Raw genomic sequence first — 22100 nt, 5'->3', positions numbered from 1 at the left:
AGCTGGTCCTCTCTGTCCAGTTGGACAAACAGTGAAGTTCAGAAGTCCTGGCATCAAAAGTAGCACCATCTGTTCTCAAAGCGTGGCTCCCTGTCTTGGGAAAGGAGCTGCTGCTGTATTTCATCATACGGTAGTTAGTTGCCTCGCTGGAGGTGAGGCTAACCTGGAGCTCTCTGAATACCAAGTACAGCAACAGTTTTATTATTCTCCACACTGTTCCTTGTCTGATAAGCCCTAGAAGTTATTTATGGTTCAGCTCACTCCAAGGTCGCTGGCTATTACGGTAGGAGAGGACATGGTGAGGCAATGCAGATTGCAAGCTGCTGAGAGTAAATAGAAATGCCACCAGGTTACTGTCCTGTGTGGGCCACAGCCACTGAAGTAAAGGTTGGCCCAAAACTCCTGTGGGGCAAGGGATTGTGAGCTGAGGTCAGTGGTGGTATAAATAAGGTAGTCAGATTTCTTTGAGAATATCTGTACTTCTCATGTCTCATCCCTGGTGAAAAAATGATTTCCTGCCACTCAAGTACTTATCCAGGCTCCAAGAGCTGGGTCTGTTCAGCCTGGAGAGGAGAAGGCTCCAGGGAGACCTTCTAGCAGCCTTTAAGTGCCTGAAAGAGGCTTCAGGAGAGCTGGGGAGGGTCTCTTTACCAGGGCTTGTGGTAATAGGACAAGAGGGAATGGATTTAAGATGGAAAAGGGGAGATTTAGACTAGACATTAAGAAGAAGTTCTTTTCAGTGAGGGTGGTGAGACACTGCAACAGGTTGCTCAGGGGTGCCTTCTCTCTAGAGGTATCCCAAACCAGGCTGGATGGAGACCTGGGCAACCTGGTCTAGTGGAAGATGCCCTGCCCATGTCAGGGGGGTTGGAACTAGATGATTGTTAAGGTCCCTTCCAACCCAGACCATTCTATGAATCTGTGAATCCTTTATGGGTACTAATTTAATGAATATGAAACTTCATGAATCCAGTGCTTGTGGAAGCTCTGGTGATGGATTTCTCACTGGGCATCCTCTTCTACCACTGTGGATTTCATCTGGTTTACTCATTCCCTGGATAAATGATCATGAAGAAATGGAATTATTGTGGTGCAGACACATGTAAGTGTTGATAACAATAGAATAATAACTGCTGCTAAAATTTATCAGTTCTCAAGTGTTGGTTTTTCTACACTAGTAGCCAAATTGGCAACCCCAGTGCTGCAATCAGTATCTATACAGCATAAGTGAGTGGGACTTGTTTTGCCACCCAGAATATCACAGAATTGTCAGGGTTGAAAGGGACCTCAAAGATCATCTAGTTCCAATCCCCCTGCCATGGGCAGGGACACTTTCCACTAGATCAGACTGTCCAGAGCCACATCCAGTCTGGCTTTAAAAACTTCCAGGGATGGGGCTTCCACCACCTCTTTCAGCAACCTCTTCCAGTGTCTCACCACCCTTATGGTGAAGGACTTCTTCCTAATGTCTAATCTAAATTCACCCTCCTCTAGCTTGGATCCATTTCCCCAGTCCTATCACTGCCTGACATCCTAAAAAGTCCCTCACCTGCTTCTTGTAGGCCCCCTTCAGATCCTGGAAGGCTACATTAAGCCCTCCTCAGAGCTTTCTCTTCTCCAAACTGAGCAACCCCAACTGTCTCAGCCTGTCCACATAGGAGAGGTGCTCCAGCCCTCTGATCATCCTTGTGGCCCTTCTCTGTGTGTTCATCTCCTTCCTGTCATAGGGGCTGCAGAGCTGGGCACAGTACTCCAGGATCTGTGCACTGTGTTTAAGTGTTCAGAAATGCAATTACTGTGGTATCAGTTGCTCTCAAAGATTACGAAGAGCCTTCTGTCCTGAAGTTTTTAGCAAATTAATTAAAATATCTGAACCCTCATGAGTCAAAAAATTCTTTATTGTTTAATACCATAATCTTCTTGTTATAAATAAGGGCTCCAGTCATACAAAATAATCCAAAGCCTTTTGCAATGCATAATCCAGTGAAAAGACTCCGGGTTTGGTTCAAAGTTGGCTAAGCTACTTGCAGCAGGTAGGGACAATAGCAGGATTTAAAATGGTCAGCTGTTGGAAAGATCCTCTGATAGCAATTTGTGAAGGAGTTCACTGTCTAGGGAGGATTTAGTGAAAAGAAAGTTGTTCACATTTGTCTGGTGAGCAAGAAGCATCTCTGGAATGAGGATTTCTGAGGCTGCATCCGAGGAGCTGCAACAGCGTGCCCAATTCGCACCTCCACTCACACAAGTTTAAATACAAATAAGATCCAAAATCATCCTGACAGCAGCAGCAGCTGAGCATGAATTAGAGATGAATTAGGAGTGGTGGACAGCTGTCATTTTAATATTGATTTATCTGTGTTCCCAAATCACCACTTCTAAAATAATGGTGGAAAGCCAACTGCAGGTGGGGCAAAGGACTCCACTGCTTCTGTATGCTGCTGAAAGGAAATGCAAAGGATTTCCAGGATTTCTGTTAATTAATCCAAAGGAAATCCTTGGATGATGAGAAACAGTTACAAAGGGGACCTCAGGGATTGCCTCTTGCAAACTGCAGGACTAATCCAGGGATTGGAACATAGATGTCATGTCCTGTCTAACCAGCTATGCAGCTAGCACTTAAATTCATCCTGCAGCTAGTTATGCTGAAGGACATTGTGTGGCTCTGCAGTGGTGTGGACAAAAAGCCTCTCTCAGCCATCACAGGATCACAAGATGTTAGGATTTGGAAGGGACCTCTGGAGATCTTTGAGTCCAACCCCCCTGCCAGAGCAGAAATCTACATGGCAATTGTATCTTTGGACTTCTTTGCTCTCTGTTTATGGTGCTTTTTGCTTTCTCTAGCCCCTGTCACAAGGATGCGTTCAGATGCTGATATATAAAAGCAGTTATGTTCACCTGGACCTTTAAGGGGCCATGAAAGATGTGCCCAGATGTGGCAACACCAGTGTGATCCACACTATGAAGGCTGCCAGCTTTTCATTGATCATATACATCATGCTCAACAAGGCAGCTTAGCAGCTGCCTTCATAACTCTCATGAGACCCTTTCTAGTGTTGCTAGGAACCTGTAAGTGAGGTATCATCTCATAAAGTGCCAGAGAGTAACAGTGTGTGCAGTGCTCCTTGTCTGACAAGGACCAAATTATTTCCTTTGCCTTGGTCCCTGGCTGAATATTTTCCCCTTGATCTCTAACGTCCCTTCCAACCTGAGCAACTCTCTGATTCTATGACTTTCAGACTGATCAATGTTAGAAAGTGTTGAACTGGACAGATGAAACTTAGAAACAGCAGTAAAAAAATAACCCCCAAAGTTCTTGCATTCACACCGAGTGTTTATTCCAGCAATGTGAAAAGGCATGAGTCAACAAGGACTGATGATGATCTAGTTTTCCTCACAAATAGCTGCATCCCAGGTTTTTAACGAGTCAGAATTTAATGGGGTGGAATAAATTACTGGCAGTTGCCTTAGAAGAACTAAATGATACTTCCTTTACTTTGTTTGTTTGGGCTTTTTAAACATTTTCACTTAATTCGTCGATGAGTCAATACTGCAAAAGACTTCTGCCTCCCGATTAGAAGGGAAACCTACAGGAGCTTTTATCCTCCAGAGAGCAGTGCAAGTAAAATGCAATTCAGGAGACAAAAGAACAATTTAATTTACTCCCTGAGAAGTTCCTAGCTCGCCCCTGGACAGACAAACAAAAGGGATATTTAAGGCAATACATTCAAAAGGAAGAACGTGGGTGATCCGAGGATTTGTCACGCATTGTTCCCGGGGGCACAAACTCCAAACAGGTGAGAACTTTACAGATCCTTCTGCTTCAGTCCTCTCCATTCTCCAGCCCCCACAACACACCTGCCCATGCCAGTCACCCCACAGAGCGAGGGCTAAGCCATTTCCACCATCTCAGGCAAGAAAGTGCGTTGCATTTCATGAGCAAGTTTGTCTCTTTCCTGCTAGCACACCTCAAAGGCTCTACATGAGGAAAGGGAAAGGAAAGCTGTGTGAGAAGCATGCTGGCTTGGGGATGGAGCTCTGGTCCAAGGCTTGACTTCACCCGGCATTGCTCAGTGACCTTTGCTGCCCCCACTGCCCTGACACTAGCTGGGGGCTTGGACTGTGACATGGCAGTGACTCATTTCTTCGCAAACAGTTGCTTCTGAGGTTTTTAACCAGGTGACTTAGCAGATGGGGAGAGAAAACCCTAAGTGTCTGCGTGCCTGCGGACATTCAGAGTTGTGCTGCCCGCCTGCCTACTGATACAGCGGTGTCATGCATTGCCTCAATCAGCCCAACCAGTTTGACACCAAACAAAAAGTTGGTGTGGCTTGCTTTCCTCCAAAGCTTTGCTCTAAACACCTCAGGCTCTCACGTGGCCTCCAACAGTAGATTTTGTGGCCTGACTTTTCATACTTGTCTGACTACGGCTGCCCTCCCAACTCCATGTTTTGTCAGCTAGCTGGGACCTGACATGGTACCACTAAACCTTGCTGAAGTCACTGCCTTTGAAAACCAGGCCTCCTTCATTTCTGTGCTGAAAATGAACTTAAAAGCCTTTATTTGAGCAACTGAGATTGAAAATACTGTCTAAAGGTTTTACATTAACCACAAATGAAACTGAACTGTCAGCCAGCAACAAAACAAATGGCAGTCATTCCCTGCTCTGACCAGTGTTGCTTTTTCTCCCTTAAAAATTATCTGGCTCGTTGTTTTGCCTATGCCCCCTGAGCAGCTCAAGTCTTTTCAGAGCCCAGGCTTGCTTTCTTCCTTCACCTTCCACAGCTGGCTTGAGGCTCTGCATCAAGTGACCAGCCAGGGCAGAAACACCCAGTGGCTAAGGCAGGCAAGTAGAATACAGTAGGTTGGGTATTTTTTCCAGTCCTTCTGCCTTGTCATCAGTGTAGCAGCTTTTCCAGCTCCTCAGCTGTCTGCATTCCTGTGGAAGGCACACCACAGTCAGAAAGCATGCACTTTCTTTGTCTCAGCTCACACAGCCTCAGCCTAGCTGCTCCTTTTCTCTCTCTTCAATCCATATTAAATGGAATGTACGTTACTGGCTCCTCAGATCTTTGTTTCAGTTATCATTTCCTTGGTGTTGTACCCTAGAAATACGAAGTTCTAATCCACATCTTGCTTTAATTCTGTTACACTCACTTCTTAACAGATGCCATCCTAATTCAGTGCCCTTATTTTTGGAACTTTCTGACTTTCCCATGCAACTCATTCAGATGTCATTCATCATTTTTCTGGCTCATTTTTATTTCCCCTCTTTCGAGCCTCCTTTCCCTGTTAAGAGGAAAACACAAAGGGGAAAACCAAAAAACAACAACATAAACCAGACAGTTTCCACCCCAAAGAGCTAGCCATTTATTTTCTAACAGGTTAACAGAAAAATGTCTGTGTAAAGTGATGGGAGCATAATACAGCATTCATGCAAGTGAAGTGACGTGTTTGCCTTGCATTTGCCTAATTTTAACCTTCTCTTCAGCCTGGGAGGACAAACAAAAAGCTGTATGTGAAAATGAGAATAAAAAGCACCTTTTCCTTTATAGTGTTGTACGGGAATGGATGTTAAATGCCAGTTCCCATCCCCTGAAAGCCAGCTCCTAGCAGGCAGACAGCCATTTCAGAGAGCTGCATGCAGCAGCTCGTAGGAGCAGCATAAGCAAAGCTAGAAAAGTTCCCTGCAGCTCAACACAACATAACAAAACCTTTCTCTGTATGGGCTGATGTTAAAGTGATGTTGCTGGGAACAGCCTGTGCTACCTTTAGCTCGCAGGGTAAAGTGCCTTTTCTCATTGGAGAAAACAATACAAAGCATGAAGCAGAAATACCAGTCTGCAGACAAAAAGAGCCAGCAAAGCATGAGGAAGTGACTGACTGAAATTTCCACAAGTGCCCAAGGACTGCTTCAGCAGAGAAGCAGACACTAAGTGTGGTGACACATGAAAGAACTGACTAGAGATGAAGCTGGTGCCTATCTTCCCTGTTTTCTCTTGGGAGCAGTGGGGAGCAAACATCGTTCCCATGACAGAGATATTTAGAACTGGAGAATCCTTTTGTTTGGAAAAGATGTTTAAGGTCATGGGGTCCAACTGTTATTTAACCCTACCTGCTCTGGTGCTAAACCATGTCCCTCAGCATCTCAGCTCTGGGCCCTCGGTTCAAGAAGGACAGGGAACTGCTTGAAAGAGTCCAGTGCAAAGCCACAAAAATGATTAGGGGAGTGGAACATCTTTCTGAGGAGCGACTGAGGGAGCTGGGGCTCTTTACCTTGCAGAGGAGGAGGCTAAGTGTGACCTCGTTCTTGTTTATGGATATGTAAAGGGTGAGTGCCAAGAGGATGGAGTCAGGCCCCTCTCGGAGATGCCCAGTGACAGAACAAGGGGCAGTGAGTGGAAATGGAGGCAGAGGAAGTTCCATGGAAACACGAGGAGAAACCTTTTCACTGTGAGGGTGACAGAACACTGGAACAGGCTGCCCAGGGGGGCTGTGGAATCTCCCTCTCTGGAGAGATTCAAAACCCACCTGGTTGTGTTTCTGTGTGATCCTCCTCTGGCAGGGGGGTTGGACTGGATGATCTTTCGAGGTCCCTTCCAGCCCCTAACATTCTGTGATTCTGTGACTCATGCAATACAATTATTTCACTCTACAGGTACTGAAGACTAGGTTTTGAAAAGTGATGTAATTTCATGATCTGTTTAAACTTCCAGAATTGAACCTCATGGCTGATAGAAGCAATCCCCCTTTGCTCCCAGCCCTGGTGGTGATATTTCTGACGTGTGGAGTTAGCATTCATAGTTCTGCTGCTCTGCACTAAGGAGTCTGAAGCCTACTCAGGACATAGCCTTGGGTTCAGTCATGCCAAAGCCAACTTTTTGACTTCATAAAGTTTCAGAAACAACAGCAAATGTTGTGGAGGACAAGAAGAAAACTTCTCTCAGAGCTGGATTCTGTTCAGAGTCCACTTTAGCCCTCCATGCACCAGCTAAGGTGCATGGCAATATTCCTTGGATATTTATCTCCATTTATCCTTTTGGAAGATTTGTTTTCATTCCCCAGTGATGTAATTAATGCTGAAAGTACTTTGTGATGCCATACATCATCACTGACACAGATGAACTTAATTTCCTGTACTTGGCTTCCCCTCTCCAACCTCAGAAGTGAGGTGGGCAGCCATGCAGAATGTAAAATGTCTTGTCATGGATGCTTTTGTTAATACTCATCTGAGCATCCCATGGAAGCCATCAGCCCTAAGCCTAAAGAAGGAAAAGTGAGGGGTGCCATCTTTCTGATGACTTTGCAGAAGCCTCACCAGTGGATCCAGAGGAGGCTACATCTGTATTGCTGGTTTAACAGACAGAATATTTTGCAGACAGCATATTTTGCCTCATTTAGGTTAGGTTTTAGGCCTCTCTGGATCTTAATACAAACTAGGAAGCTCCAAGACCTGCACAGCAGGTGTTAAGCAGCAGAGTGTTATTTGCTTCAATAAGCAAGCTTGCTATAGGGAAGTCTTGGTAGCATATCAGCTTGCTAGAACTCATGGAATAGGATGTGCTTTTGGATGGCAAAACAAGCCACTGGAAATGGCAAGTAGGCAGTAATTACTCTTGTTAGCACACTGAGCACATCTACAGCCTTTTACAACATAAACAACAGCAAAAGGAGGGATGAAGTCACGCTGGATGAAACCTGACAATACATTTATATAACTTTCTGTTTTCCTGAAGCACTCTTTTTTTTCCCCCCTTTCATTAGATATTTATAGGCCAGGTACAGATCATTTTACAACCTTCTTGTGACTCCTCTGTGTGGCATGTCTGTCCACTCAGGGCATTTCCCTCCACTGCTGGATTTCCAAGTGCTCTGGAGCTATTACCACCCTGCTTCTAGATGGTTTTTCTGCTGCCAGGCCAGTGGACACATCTCAGCCTATCAGGATGTCACCAGTGAGGGTAGATGGACTTTTCTCAGCAGGGAGAGGCTGATGTTAGCAGATCTGAGGCTAATCTAATGCACTTGGGTCAAGGTCAGCATCTGGATGGAGCAGGTCACAAAGCCTACTTTGAGCAGGTTGAGACTATTTACCCCTTCCTGATGTTCTATCCTTAGCACTTTGTAACTGGTGTGGGGAAGTTGTCTCCTCAATTTTTCAACCTCTTAGAATAGAATAGAATTAAGCAGGTTGGAAAAGATCTTTGAGATCATCAAGTCCAACCCATCACCCAACACCATCTAATCAACTAAACCATGGCACCAAGCACCCCACCCAGTCTCTTCCTAAACACCTCCAGGGATGGTGACTCCACCACCTCCCTGGGCAGCACATTCCAATGGCCAATCTTTCTGTGAAGAGCTTCTTTGTAACACCCAGCCTAAACCTCCCCTGGTGCAGCTTGAGACTGTGTCCTCTTGTTCTGGTGCTGGTTGCCTGGGAGAAGAGACCAACCCCCAGCTGGCTACAACCTCCCTTCAGGTAGTTGTAGAGAGCAATAAGGTCTCCCCTGAGCCTCCTCTTCTCCAGGCTAAGCAGCCCCAGCTCCCTCAGCCTCTCAACACAGGGCTGTGCTCCAAACCTCTCACCAGCTGCTCTCCCATCTAGTAAGTACAGCTCATTTTCACTGTTGGCAGTATTAATAATCAGCACATTAGAGGATGCTTAATAACAATTAAAGTATGTGTGTGTGTAGGCAACATGTGGCTACTAGGAATGCAATGTCCATACATGTTTCTGGCCTGGCCCAACAGAAAATTGTGCTGCAGGCAGCTGGAAACAGCTGTCCTGAATACAGAACCTTGTCTGACACTGCCTGCTAATGGGTGAGTCAGTGGATGGTGTTACATCAAAGTGGATTAGTGAAGAGCAAATCTAAGGTTTTCTGATAAGAATGGAGATGAGAGACAGCAATACAAATGGAATAGATCAAGAGAGAATGGATACCAACCTCTGCAGCACTGAGTGACAAGCTGGCTGGGCACGCTGCTAAAGAATTAGCAGGCTGGTTAGTCTTACAGCCAGGAGTGCAGAAACTACTTCTTCCTTTCCCTCACCCCCCCAAGGGGATTAAGATAAGATAAAGTAGTTAAGATAAGAACTTGTAATTTCTAGAGCAGTAAGAATTTGGTGTTTCTCTAAAAGGGAACAAGTAGGTGATGTTGCTTTGCAGCTAGTCAGGGTTGTGAGCCCTCTAAGTATCCCTGATAAAACATAGGATAGGATGAGAGGGAATGGATTGAAGCTTAGACTGGATATTGGGAAGAAATTCTTTACAGTGAGGGTGGTGAGACACTGGAACAGGTTGCCCAGGGAGGTTGTAGATGCCCCCTCCCTGGAGGTGTTCAAAGCCAGGCATGATGAGGCCTTGAGCAACCTGGTCTAGTGGGAGCTGTCTCTGCCTGTGGCAGGGGGATTTGAACTAGATGATCTTTAAGGTCCCTTCCAACTCAAGCCATTCTATGAATCTATGACTCCCTGCAGACAAGTGCATCCTGGTGTTTGTTACTGGGTCAAGGAGTAGCTAGATTCTGGTGTTACTGCATCACTGGCCAAAGGACAACTCCAAAAGCCCACCACTTCCTAATGCCACACTCAGGTCTTCATCCAACAGTGGTTAAAGGAAATGTGACACCTGATGAAGCAAAGAAAACCCTATGTAATGTACATTAGTAGTGATCTCCCACCCCATCCTGCATCATGCCCTAGGCTTCCAGACTCTGAGATCATAGCCCATCCCATTATGGGCTACAGAAAAAGCTATTGCAAAGCTTAAGGCTGCAGAATGCAGCAAATGAATCACACATTCTGGTCATCTGAGTAGGATGAGAAAGGTTTGTTTCATCAAGATATGGATCTCATTCTTCTGAACAAAGCAAAACATTAATGAAACCCTGATACTTTCTTAATATAAATGAGTAAGCATAGAAATTTGTACTTCTGTGGCTCCTTTTATCCCTCCAGAGCTCAGGTCTTAACAGCAAAAGGTGATTTTGTTCTTTTCTTACCTGTTAAAGGGATAAAAGTGCAGCACTTATAAATAACTTGGACAGAACTGTCAGAGCTCAGGTCAGTTTCCTGCTGTCCTTGTTGTACCTTGCTGCTCCTCACCACCAACTTAACAGTTTAGTGTTTGAGCTCTGTTGTTTGCATACAGAGGATAAGTTTATGGCATTGTTAATTCACTGTATAGATTTATTGTGCAAGCTCTGGAATGTGCAAATAACTTCTGCACCATCCAGCAGTTGTTAATGTATAAATATTTAGGGCCATCAGAGCTAGAAGAGGATGAGCAGAGAGCATGGCAGAGCTAATCTTGGCACCAATACTGGCTTATGTAGCTCTCACTTTGTTCTCTTGTGTATTTTTTTCATGGCACTCCGTGTTAAAATCTGCTTCACTGCACAAACAATTGTTGCTACACAATGGAGAGAGTGGGGTGCAGGGAGGGAGTGGCAATGGGCAATGAGCACTTCCCTGGCCGGCGCTGCTGCCGAGAACCCAATCCAGCACCACAGCGCTGAACTCACTGTGTGCTGGACATGGTGAACACAAAAGAAATATGTATTTCAACTGCCGAGCCTGGCTGTCTCCAAGGTTCACTAAAAGCATACAAGGACTTCATCTTCAGGTCACCGGCTCAAATCACAAGTGAGAGATCTAAGGTCCATTTCTCGGCAGAGCTCCTAATAGCTCTGATTTCCCTCCTTCGCAGTGCTTTCATTACAGAGGCAGCAGCAGAGGGAACACATTACTCGCTCTGCCCTGGGGGCAGCAGAGGCTGAGCACATTGGCAGGTCTGTGTATAGAAGGCTGTTGCTCACTCTGTCCCTGTTGGATAACTGGGAAATTAATCCCTTGGGAGGTGGATGTGATGCCTTCTGACACTGCAGATTCACAGGCAGATGGAGGGGAAGAATGCAAAGTGTCTGTGGATTGGCACTAAGTAAATCACGAGCCACTTGGAAGCAATGTGCGTTGGAGAGGCATAAAACTGACACAGCCCAGAGCCATGCCAGCTCCTGGCTAATCAATAAGAATATTCAGTGCAGCCCTTGCAAGTGTCCAGCTTTTAATTGGTGTGTAAATTTGTATGAAACCAGCTCATCACATAAGCAGGAACAGCATGTGAAAGCTGCAACAAACATACTGACAATGGATTAATAGTCATTCTGACAGAACATATTTCACAGGAACCTGCCCACCACTGATACCCTCCACGAGCTTACAGGAAAATAAAGGCTATTAAATAGCAGCCAGCCCAGGAAATTATTACTACAAACATTCATTATGTTGTGAAGCAATCTACTGACATTCCTTAGCCTGCAGGAAGAATGATGAAGCCTTGTTACACATGTAGTGTGGCTTTGGAGTACAAATCCATCCCTGCCAGTGCTTCAGTGGTGGTGAATCAAATGTGCACACGCATGCCAGCCTTGCTAGAATCACAACTAGATAGCATTATTACCTTCAAGTGTCAGGGCTTGGCGTTCCCATGCCGGTTTTGATGTACAGTTTTCCCACCTGTAACCGGGGACAAAGAAGGTTATCATGTCCTGGGAATCACTTTGAGCTATTTGTACAAAAGAGTGCAGAGTTAACCTGCTAGTTTGTTACACTTCCAAATTCAGTTTCCACTCTCTTCAGGAGAACTGCCTGTATGATGTGTTTCGATTCAAGGGTGCCACCCTTTCGTTTTTGTAAGCAAACAAAAACGTCAAGGTTTCAGGAGCGCAACGTCCTTCCTGGTGCACCATGAAGGTGCTGGAGTGTGGCTAGCTGCCAGTGTGGGCAGCAGGGATGGGCATGCTCTGCCATGGCTGGAGTGGGCTGCCAGCTGTCTCCATGGGATGGGACAATCCTGAGGTGCTGCAACATACAGAATTAACCAGGTTGGAAAAGACCTTTGAGACCATCGAGTCCAACCTATCACCCAACACCATCTAATCAACTAAACCATGGCACCAAGTGCCTCATCCAGTCTCTTTCTAAACACCTCCAGAGATGGTGACTCCACCACCTCCCTGGGCAGCACATTCCAATGGCCATTCTTTCTGGGAAGAATTTCTTCCTAACATCCAGCTTAAACCTCCCCTGGCACAGCTTGAGACTGTGTCCTCTTGTTCTGGTGCTGATTGCCTGGGAGAAGAGACCAACCCCCACCTGGCTACAACCTCCCTTCAGGTAGTTGTAGAGGGCAATAAGGTCTCCCCTGAGCCTCCTCTTCTCCAGGCTAAGCAACCCCAGCTCCCTCAGCCTCTCCTCACAGGGCTGTGCTGCAGAGCCCTCACATGGCACCTACACAAGATACGCAGCCAAGCTGAGAACACGAGGATGAGTGGCACACTTGAGGTGGCTGACAGAGACAGTCGAGCTGCTTCCCCTAGCAAATCAGAGCAGCTACATCAGAAATGACTGCTGGAAAATTCAGCAGTGCTATACTTGCAGAACTATTTTAAATTACCATGGATTCATAGAATTGTTTGGGTTGGAAGGGACCTAGAAGAAATTCCAACCCCTTCCCCCCACCATTCTGCACAGGGACACCTCCCACTAGAGCAGGTCACTCAAAGCCTCATCCAAGCAGGCCTTGAACACCTCCAGGAAGGGATCATCCACAACCTCCCCAGGCCAACTGCTCCAGTGTTTCACTACCCTCACTGCAAAGAATTTCTTCAGTCCAAATCTTCCCTCTTCAAGCTTAAATCCATTCCCCCTCATCCTGTCACTACAAGCCTTTGCAAAAAGTCCCTCCCCAGCTTTCCCATAGCCCCCTTCAGGTACTGGAATTTGTTTGCACTGGAATAATTTGCAGAATTATGTTTAATTGCTGCATTAATCAGAAAGGCAACTGAGCTTTCCAGCTTCACTTATCAGTTACACAGCTCTGTAACATAAACTGCGTTACTTGGCTCCACAGTTTGTCTCCCAAGATGTAAATATTTTGAGCTGTTGTGGTGAGAACCTATGCTCACAGTCCGAGTGTGTTGGGAAGGTATGTGCTGGTTTGGGCAATACATCCTTCACACAGACAGCAGGGTTGCCACAATCAGAAACATAGGTTGGGGTTTTTTTTGCCCCAAGTTAAACTTGTGTTTGGGCACGGGTATATTTCAAAGACTGTCACAAAGACATTAGCATTTCTTCTCATTTCCTTCAGATTTCTTTCTAATTTGCTTCTGATTTCCTTCTAATAAGTTTAAAACATTTTCTTATGGTCTGTAGAGTTTCCTAGAAGAACAACAGAGCTTAAACAAAAAAAGAGGAAGAGAAGCATTATCCTCTGCTGGACTCAGAAAGGATCGGCAGAAGAGCGTGCTTAGTTCTGAAAATGTTCCCCACTTCTCATGAGAAGATAGCTGGAGTTAGAGTTACAAAGGAGATCCCAGGGTATGCTCGGGGAAGCTGTGCTTGTATCACCAAAAATCAGCTGCAGGAAGAACATTTGTCATTTTATTTTTTATTCATTATAATTTTATTTTTCAGGACAGGTGCAAAAAGCTTCTTTGGATACCACAGGGCCAAAATACACCAACAGCTTCTTGTTCTTTCCCTTAACATTAACAAAAAGAACTTCTTTCTTCCTTTCTTTTCTCCTCTCTAGAAATTGCAAAGCCTCAGCACTGAAACTAAACAGAACAAGTGGACACAGCCACAAGCTGCACCAGGGGAGGTTTAGGCTGGATGGTAGGAAGAAGTTCTGCATAGAAAGAGAGATAGGCCATTGGGATGTGCTGCCTGGGGAGGTGGTGGAGTCACCATCCCTGGAGATGTTTAAGAGGAGACTGGATGGGGTGCTTGATGCCATGGTTTAGTTGATTAGATGGTGTTGTGTGATAGGTTGGACTCGATGATCTCAGAGGTCTTTTCCAACCTGGTTAATTCCATTCCATTCCATTCCATTCCATTCCATTCCATTCCATTCCATTCCATTCCATTCCATTCCATTCCATTCAATCCAATCCAATCCAATTCAATTCAATTCAATCCAATCCAATTCAATTCCATTCCATTCCATTCCATTCCATTCCATTCCATTCCATTCCATTCCATTCCATTCCATTCCAAATCTGTGGTGAAGCCATTCAGGATAGGATTATTTATTTGGGATAGGATTAATTTGTTTAGTCTTATTTCTGGCAGGATTTGAATCTTTTATTTGCTTTTTTGTCTGTTTTTCTAGAAGATTCAAGACTGCTTTTTGTATCATTCTTCCTCCAGGAAAATGAGATGCATCAGGTTTGGCAGCCTGGCCACCACAATCTTAATTTTTCACCCTTTTAAATGTTACAGAGCTGGAGCAAGGTGGTGAGTATCTCTGATGAAAAAATGGTGATTTCGTTTTCTCTTGTGGAAAATGCTCTCCTTTGACTTTTTTCCCTTGTTTTTTTTCTGGGGGATGTACAAGCCAAAGATTGTTGTTCACATGCCAGCATTACAGTGCAAAGAATTAAGGGAAAATGCTTCTATTAGAAAAAGAAGAAATTGTTTATCTTTTTATTGCTGCATGTAAGCACACACTAATTAAATACACAACCATGCAGCTGTCCTTTTAGGTGAGGGATTAGGTGCCTAACGTGAGTCTGATTTGTAGGCTTATCTAATGCTCCCCAGAACTCTGCTGAGAGAATGGAAGGAACATTGCAGTTCCAGTCCTCTCAGCTTCCTCAAGTCTTCAAGCAGTTAGTCATAAATGAGCTTACAGCTTGAGTTTACAGAATCATAGAACTGCTTTGGCTAGAAGAGTCCTCTAAGATCATCAGGTCCAACCTTCAACCTAACACCACTGTGGCCATGAAACCACGTCCCAAAGTGCCCTGTGCACACATTTCTTGAACATCTCCAGGGACAGTGACTCTACCACCTCCCTGGGCAACCTTTTGTCTGATATAACTCACACAGGCTGGCATTGGCTGTACAAATACTTTTCCAGTAACACAGCTTCATTTGTCTCAAGGGAAAATGATGCCTTTTTTCACTGCAAAATGCAACTTTATGTGTTGTACTTCAACACCACCCTATTAAAGGGCAAGGGTGTAATGGATGACATTGAATTGAACAGTAGAGATTTTTTCCTTGACACTCCCTGGCTTTCTTAGGCCTCCTAGAAGTAAAATGTGCTATAGAGTTAGGGTAATGTATAGATGTTCAATCATAGATATTATTTCCTTGATTATTGAGAGAAACGTGAACTATCAAAACAAAGACATTTTCAGGTTAAAAAAGAAATCCTAGTGATGAAAAGTTCTTAGTAACAGAACTTTTCTGACACTCTTCTGACAACACTAGCTCTTTAAAATTCCCTGATCTGTGCCACAGTACTCCACAGTGTCACCTATCACGCACATGACTTTTACAAGCCCAGGTATTTTTCCAATGCTTGATTATCTTGGTAACTCTGAAATGACATAGTTCCCTTCTTAAATGAAACAAGAATGATTTTGTCCAAAGCATGGGAATTAAATACTTCTAAGCTCTTCCTAATGCTTGATAGAAGACCTAATCATGAATGAACCTCCAAATAGGTAAAATCAAGAGGCAAAGTGGTAAAGGAGGTACTTGGGGGTACTAGACATTTGCACATGCTACATTGCACTGCTCACCTGGCAGGCTGTTGAAGCTGTGTCTGTGTTAGTGGCTGCATTCCTGTGATTTACCATTTATTGGAGTCAAACTGAATGTTAATTTTCCTAGCAGCCAAACAAGATGAAATGTGTACTTAACCTGTTTAGCCTCTTGTCGTGGAGTTGCCAAGACAGATTTCCTAGAGCAGGCTAGGTCCAGAGCCAAATGGAGTTCGGCATTGTCGTGCCTGTGCACAAGAAAGTAGAAGCCTGTACTGGTGTGTGCTACAGGGTGTACTGCATTTACCTGTGTGCTTCCCAGGAGTATGGTCAGGAAGTAATACAAATGAACTTTCACTAATAAGCTTCTAATAGGCCTTCACATGCTGTCTAAAATTAATTCTGTCTCATGTATCAGTATTCAAGCATCATTCCAACCAATATGGCTGGCTTGATTTAAAACAGAAGCAACTGTGCACAGGCTTACAATGGGCTGTGGGAAGTGAAAAATAATAACACCACCACCAATAATAATAATATAATATCACAGAATCCCAGGATCCAAGAATGGTAGGGGGTGAAAGGGGCCTCTGAAGTTCATCAAGTCCAAATTCCCTGCCAGAGCATGATCACCCAGAGTAAATCCAGTAACTCACCACTCTTCATGTCCCACCTAAGTCTACCCTGCTCCACTCCCCTGCCCCTCATCCTATCACAAGCCCTTATAAACAATCCCACCCTCCTCCCAATCTTCCTGTAGGTCCCCATCAGATATTGAAATACATCTTCCTGAGGAAAATCCCTACTGCTCTGCCTAGAGAGCAGTAATAGAGCTGTGGCCATGCACACTTGGCTGTGCAGCTCTGCAGTGATTCCCCTGTGAGCTGCAGGTGTCAGAGCCTGTGCCCAGCACAGGTCCCCAGGGTCCTGGGTGGATTACCTGCCTGACAGAAGACATCGACTGATGCCACATCACCTGCAATAAGATCTCCTTTGATTGTGCTGTGTAGATCTAAATTCCATTTGGGTAGGAAAGCCTGTGGCAGGGAACAGTGACCCTTTTTTTGCCTTCCCAAAAGGAAGCTTTTTTCCCCCTTTCATTTCTTTCCCCCGCCCCCGTCCACAGTTGAGAGCTGTGGCTCATTTGTTTGCAAGACACTGAAAGTGACTTGTTTATTGTTGTGCCTCTCCAATGTCAGAGTAACTTGTGAGGAGGTAAAGTCCAAAATATATACAACTTAAAGTAAATACTTTTTGGACTTGTTAGGTATTAACAGCATACATTTGGAAAATAGAGACCTGCCTGCCTGTGACCAAAGAGCTTTAGAAGACAGTCCTCATCTTTGTCCAGGCAGAAAGGGTACCCTGATGGAAATTAGCCAAGTGATTATCAAGTGTTTTTGGCTCAGGTTGGACTGTGGCTTAGGAGTGAAATGTACCCACTAAAAGCTGGTCATGCTTAACAAGGAGACATCCAGACACTGCCTGTTGTAGGACTAGCAGGGCAACACAACCTCTGCTTGCTCTGTACATTTTTTTTCTTAGAATAATAGAATCATAGAATCAACAAAGTTGGAAAAGACCTCAGAGATCAAGTCCAACCTATCACCCAACACCTCATGACTACTAAACCATGGCTTCAAGTGCCACAGCCAATCCCTTTTTGAACACCTCTAGGGATGGTGACTCCACCACCTCCCTGGGCAGCACATTCCAATGGCCAATCTCTCTTTCTGTGAAGAACTTCCTCCTCACCTTGAGCCTAATCTTCCCTGGTGAAGCTTGAGACTGTGTCCTCTTGTTCTGGTGCTGGTTGCCTGGGAGAAGAGACCAACCCCCACCTGGCTACAACCTCCCTTCAGGTAGTTGTAGAGAGCAATAAGGTCTCCCCTGAGCCTCCTCTTCTCCAGGCTAAGCACCCCCAGCTCCCTCAGCCTCTCCTCACAGGGCTGTGCTCCAGACCCCTCCCCAGCCTCGCTGCCCTTCTCTGGACACATTCAAATGTCTTAATATCTTTCTTAAATTGAGGGGCCCAGAACTGGGCACAGAAACTGCCAGGAAATCAGCTGCAAGATGGATTAGTTTTCTTCACAGAGGAACATAATTCTTTCCCAAAAGACTACCTTTAGCAACAAACAAACAAATCAATCACTCAATCACAACTTTCAACTAGTGTCAATGGAAGAAAAAGCATGGTAGTATGATGATACATCCCAGCTATGAAGGCTATAAAATATTCTGTGAAGCTGAGGTTTTGATATAGGTAGTAAAGGAAGGAGTTTTACAGCGTGGTCCTGGTACTTCTGCAAGCATTAAGATGTGGTACTAGATGGAAGCTCGTGCTCATTTTATCTAAGGCTTTCTATGCCCAGGGAAGCTCCCTGTGATTAAGAAATGGAGTGAGGGATAAATTACATGGAAATGATGTAAAAGTTAATTGTTGTCACTTACAACCCTGCTCAATCCCAGTTCAGATTCACTTGTAGTTCAATGCCCACAGTGATGGCGTTGGTGCAGAGAAACAAGCTTAAACTTGCTCATTTCAGGTCTGAGCACAGGGAGACAAAAAAAAGCCTCCAGTGTCCATACTAGAGCTGCTCTAGAGCTCTCACCAGGGCAGCTTGATGATGGGAAGAGGGTTCATCACAAATGAAGCCACAGTTGATTCAAGCAGTTGAGCTATGGTATAAATAAGGCAATCCTTTAAAGGCAGCACAGCTATTAAACAGTAATGAAGTACTGAAAAGCAACTGCATAATCACCATTCAGCTAAATGATGATTTCACAGATGGAGGGACAGATGAAATTCAGCCAAACAATTTTAGGGGCAAATGAATAGGCAATAATGTACTTAGGAAGCATTAGCCTCTCTTCATTCTCAGAGACAGTGACCCATTGTTCACAATTAATAAACCCCGAGGCACAACGGGGACAGAGATGGTGGCTGCCTCAGATCTGCTCAAATCCACACAATAAAACAAGCACAGAAAGCTCTATGTTGCACTGCATCTGAACACAGAACAAAGCCTCAGATTACTTGCATATATTTAGATTAAAACACAAACCCTGCTTGATCCTGACGAGTAGCAACTCTCCTCCTGGATGTGCTGAAAGTCACTTTTGCTATAAGTTAAAGGATCATTGGTTAGGTAGCAGTTTAGCTCTCCTTTGCTCAGAAGCCTTTCTAGGGCTGGCACAAGGAAGCATGCAAAAGAGTCACCAGCCCTTAAATGCCAGCTTGTCCTTGACAGATGAAAACCCAGAAATAGTGCACTATTATCTGTGGGCAATAAGACAAGTTAGAGCTGAGGAATACACTGAATGGCAAACACATGAGCCAGCCAAAACCTGAACCAATGGCTTCAAGAGATGAGGGACTTCTCCTTTTGATAACCACATGCTGGCAACTTGGACAAAGAGGGGAAGTCTGATTGTAAATAGGTAATTCCACAGGAAAAAGGAGAAATGTCTGACTGTAAATAGGTATTACCACTGTGAGGAGAAGAAAATGCTAGTGAGTCCAGCAGTTCATCCTCATAAACTGGATTAGAAATAAACCTCCTTTTTCCTCCTTTTTTTTCTGTCCTCTGGGAAATCCAAAAGAAATTGTATATTTTGTTGTTGTGGTGAGTTTGTTGTTGTTTGTTTCTTGTTGTTGGTGTGGTGGGTTGGTTGGTTTTGGTTTTTTTTTTGTGTGTTTTCTGTTTGTTTGGGGTTTTCTGTTTGTTTGGGGTTTTTTTTTTGGGGGGGGGGGGGGAGGATGTCATCCAGCAGTGCAACTTTTCCTTCTGTCTTGGAGAAAAATAAATAATTGCATGCTTTTTCTTTTCAGGCTATTTCTACCTTCTAGTAGGTGTCAAAAGCTAGTTTCCATGCTAAGGCTGCCAGGATAGAGGTCTAAAACCTGCAGCACAACTTTGCAGTAGCGATGCTGCAAACAAAAATTGTTATAGCAAGGGAGTAGTGTTTGAAATGTGCTACACTTCTGTGTTAGAACTGATGCTGCAAGACATAATCCATGTAATTTTAGAACTACTATGATATTCTGACACAGGATTTCCCCAAGCTGTGCCAGGGGAGGTTTAGGCTGGAGGTGAGGAGAAAGTTCTTCACTGAGAGAGTTGTTAGCCATTGGGATGTGCTGCCCAGGGAGGTGGTGGAGTCCCCATCCCTGGAGGTGTTCAAGAGGGGACTGGATGTGGCCATGGTTTAGTAGTCATGAGGTATTGAGTGACAGGTTGGACTTGATGATCTTTGAGGTCTTTTCCAACCCTATTGATTCTAAGATTCCATGAAATGATTGTGTACATTATGACTTATTTGAAGAGTTTTGCAAAGTAACATTTCCAGTATGCTTTGAGAGAATATTCCAATGGAAAAGAAGAATAATAATCACAATTTCAGTATAAATTGAATATCAGGACAAAATAGACTTTCTCTCCTCCCAATAACAGGAAAAAAACTAGATTCCACCCCCTCCCCCCATGCTTGTATCTCTAGAATTAAGAGAAGAGCCATATGGTTTCACTTTTACTTAATAAGGGCCAAAAAGTGACTGCTGATGCTGCTGCTGCTGCACTGAGGGGGGGGAAAAAATGGTATGCTTTAATGCCCAACAAAATGTCATGAAAAAAATGTGCCATCCTGCTGCAGAAGAGGTTAAATGGAAAGATTAACACACATTGCCCTCCTATCCCCATGGAGCTCTGGAACTTAAATGTGACTTTTTGTGTAGGCAAGTTCTGGGAAAGGCTGAAAATGGAGATCTGTGCATGTAGCTACCAACAGCATAGGAAAGAACAAAAGAACAAAAACTACAGGATAGAGCAGGAGAGGGCAAACATGTTAGACTCCAGGTGACAAAAGCAGGATTTTCATCAGAGTAAAACTGTCAGGTTTTAACTCTTGCAAATGACATACTTGGAGCAGTGCACACTTAGAAGTGACTAACTCTGACAGCCCTGAAAGCTCTACAGGGGGGAAAGAAAATAAGGTTTTGAGCTTTTATTCCATTATGCAAAATTAAAACTAAATCCTTTAGTTAAAACTTTGTTGTGTATGAGTAACAACTCCTTTAGCATGGCTCAGAGGCTCTAAGGAAAAACTCATGTGTTGATGGAGGTGTTCAAGGCCAGGTTGGACAAGGCCTTGAGCATGCTGGTCTAGTGGAAGGTGTCCCTGCCCATGGCATGGAGGTTTGAACTAGATGATGTTTAAGGTCCCTTCTAATCCAAACCATTCTATGATCCTGTGGTTCTGAGAAGACATGACTGCCAGGATTGAGAGGCAAAGGTTTCTCAAAGAGCTCTTCACGCTTCAAGCACAATGGGAGCACCTTTCTGCAGTGCCAGCATCCCAAATTAGCTGCAGTCCTCTGGGTCACTTGTGAGCTGCTTGGGCAGTACCCCTGTGCTATGGCACGGAGCCAAGTCCATCCCAGCCTGTCCCTTCTGCTTTGAACAGCAACACTGGCTGGCTGGAAACCTGCTCACAAAAAAAAAGGGAAAAGGAAGGAGTCAGGCTGTCTGTGGAACGATCCTGGATCATTCAGGTTGCCAGAACATGTCAATTATTGTCATTTAATGCTTGGCATGAAAGTTGTGGGCTGAGTAAAAGAGAATACTGGACAAGCTCCAAGCTGATACATTAAGATCTCCACTAAAAATTACAGATCTATGCTCTGCAAAGAGATGTAGCCCTTTATCCCAATCTCAATATCAAATGCATGGTTTTCTAAAGGCATACAGGATTGTAGGGAGCTTGATGCAATAAGAAGCCATGGTCAGGTGCCAGACTGCCAAACAAGGTATATTCCACCATCATTCTCCAGTTTATTAGAATGCAATCAATCCTACTGCAAAGTTCAGTGAGCAAGAAGGCAGAATAGTGCTGCTGGAAAGCAGGCTGTGCCTGGCTGGTGTGGAGGAAAACAGAAAACTAGCTGAACAGGTTCTGCAGGGCACACTGTAAAGCCAGAAAAGTCAGAATGAAGAGAAGGACTGTCCTGGGAGAGGGAAGAACAAAAGCACTGGAAATGCAAACCTTCAGTATCTTATCACACACAGAGACTGCATGATGCACAGTGGAATGTTTAACCCCTGGATGAATATGGCACGCTAGGCAGTGGAGAGGAACCTGGCAGAGGGCATCAGTGATGTTTTCTTATCATGGTAGTTGGGGTTGTAAGAAGGGAGTCCCACATGCAAATTATGTTTCAGAAGGAGTGAGGAAGTATGCTTTTTCCTCCTGAGTATCCATACAAGGGAACTGGCATCAGGGCCTCAGTTTTGGGGGTCTCTAAGAGTGAAGGAGAGTCTATGTATCCTGCAGGGACATGAGTCTGCTATTGTCCTCAGATAAAGGAGCTGAATCATAGATTCATAGAATGGCAAGGGTTAGAAGGACCTCAGGTGATGATTGAGTCCAACCCTCCTGCCAAAGCAGGATCACCTAGGGCAGGTCACACAGGAAGGCATCCAGACTGGTCTTGAAAGTCTCCAGAGAGGGAGACTCCATCACCTCTCTGTGCAGCCAGCTGC

Source organism: Melanerpes formicivorus, unplaced genomic scaffold (assembly GCF_026170545.1).
Source record: "Melanerpes formicivorus ecotype bairdi unplaced genomic scaffold, bMelFor1.0.p_v2 SCAF_70, whole genome shotgun sequence".
NCBI classification, from domain to species: domain Eukaryota; kingdom Metazoa; phylum Chordata; class Aves; order Piciformes; family Picidae; genus Melanerpes; species Melanerpes formicivorus.
The sequence above is the reverse complement of the archived record's forward strand: the minus strand, read 5'-3'. Positions refer to the sequence as shown.